This window comes from Mandrillus leucophaeus, unplaced genomic scaffold, assembly GCF_000951045.1.
Source record: "Mandrillus leucophaeus isolate KB7577 unplaced genomic scaffold, Mleu.le_1.0 Scaffold965, whole genome shotgun sequence".
Taxonomy (NCBI): Eukaryota; Metazoa; Chordata; class Mammalia; order Primates; family Cercopithecidae; genus Mandrillus; species Mandrillus leucophaeus.
This window is the reverse complement of record NW_012110530.1, coordinates 169,164-171,142: the sequence shown is the minus strand read 5'-3', so window position 1 is coordinate 171,142 and position 1,979 is coordinate 169,164. Positions and strand designations below refer to the sequence as shown.

General features: G+C 54.2%; 1 pseudogene; it reads left to right on the top strand.

Annotated features, from left to right (window-relative positions):
* Positions 1–727: 727 nt before the first annotated feature.
* Positions 728–1,776, top strand: LOC105532526 (annotated as a pseudogene).
* The last annotated feature ends 203 nt before the right edge of the window (positions 1,777–1,979 follow it).

Genomic DNA, 1,979 nt, shown 5'->3' with positions numbered 1-1,979 from the left:
TAGATATTATATATTATATATATATGTATATGTATATGTGTGTGTATATATATTGCTCCAGCTATGCTCCCACCTCAGAAGGATACCAGTCCTCAGGCAGACATCAGGCCCCAGGTGGACACTGATCCCAAGGTGTACACCAGGCTCCAAAATGACAACCAGCCCCAGAGGTACACCAAAGCCCTAGGTGTAAAACAGGCCCATGTGGAACTGCAGAGTCATATGGACATCAGGCTGCAGGTAGACACCATGCCTTAAGTAGATACATAGGCTCTAGGTGGATATTAGACCCAGTCCCCATGTGATTGTCAGGCCCAGGTGAAAACTCAGGCCTTAGGTGCACATCAGGCCTTAATGGACACCCAGGCCCCAGGTTGAAACCCAAATCCCAGGTGATCACCAGGCCCCTGGTGGACACCAGGCCTTAGGTTAACAACAGGACCCAATAGGCCATCAGTCCACAGCTGGATACCAGTCCCCAGGTAAACACAAGGCCCCAAGTGAAACATAGGCCCAAGGTGGACACCAGACCCTAGGTGAACTCAGGTCTGAGGAGGACATCCAGCCCCTGGTGAACATCAAGCACAGGTGTCCAAGCAGGCCCTGGGTGGACATAACTGTGTACAGGTACAGAATTGACCTGTGGGGAGGGTGAGCAGTCAGCAGTCCAGTGGGGTCCTTAGTAGGTCTTATGGCAGGTAGGGGCCGAGGGGACGGAAACTTAAAGATGCAACCTCACTTCCTTGACGACAGACCTGAACAATGGGTAACCAGGCACCCATATCCTAGAGCCAGCCCCGCAGCCAGCTCACTTGGTGGAAGATGTTCAGGAGAGCAAGATGTTCTTGACCCACATTTCGAGGGTCCTGCTTCAGGAATGGAAGGAGTGACAGCCTTTTCCAATGATGCCTATGTAGGCTCATTGCTCACCCCAGACGCCTCTGGCCATTTACCAGGCCAGGTTTTACCAGTGATCCCATCTGGGCCACATCTGCACATTGTCCCTGTCTGGCTGGAGATTCTAGAGCCCATCAAGGCACAGGCATATGGTGAGGTGGCCTGCAGTCTGGAAGACTTTGTGGGAGTCTTTCTTTGGGGGCTGGAATTCCTTTAAATTCAGTGAGGTTGTTTCCACATTTGGAAATTCCAGTGGAAAGTGACTGTTGCTGATGACTCTTTCTCCTTTTTCAGCTCCTGCTCCATACACAGCAATACAGGAAATTCCAGTGCTAGCTGTTGAGCTAGTGCCAGCACCAGGGGAAGAGCTCCCTCCAGGGACAGCGCTGGAACTAGAGGCAGCTCCAGAGCCTTCCTGCCCCTGCCCTGGTACAGCAAAGGACTAGCTCAAAGAGGAGCTGCCTGACATCATGGAACTTGCTGTAGCCACTGGCCTCAGTCCTGGAGCTGAAAGCATGGGTGGAGCTAGCGGTGACAGAGTGGGGGTGGTCAGCAGAGCCCCAGCCAGCAGCTCCCATGCTGCTCCCAGTCATGGGCACGGTGGGAGCCATGGAGACAGAGACCAGGGTGTGTAGCCTGGGTTTCTCTATCTCGCTGGAGAGAGGCTTCTCTCATTCAGCAGAGTTGCAGCCCTGCTGCGCAGGACCTGTTCATTATGCTGGTGCTGGGGGTGTATATATGCTGGCAGGAGGTGATTGAGAGCAGGAAAAGGAGCCTGCGAGAAGGGGTTCCAGCAGCTCCTCCTGTTCCCAGAGGTGGCCTCCTCCTCCAGGCATGGAGGTCTGCCCGCAACCGGGCATCTGGGCTGTTTGCCCCTGATCTGCTGCCAGGGACAGGATCTTCTTAACAGGCGGGCAGGGGTTGAGGGGACCAGGGGGCGGCTGCAAAGTGCACAGGAACCAAAGCTTCCAAACTCAGCACTTGTGCCCCGGGGTTTCTATGCTGCCACCTGCCTTAGGATTTGTTCATAGTATTAGAAGTACAAGTTTATAGCCAGGCGTGGTGGCGGGCGCCTGTAGTCC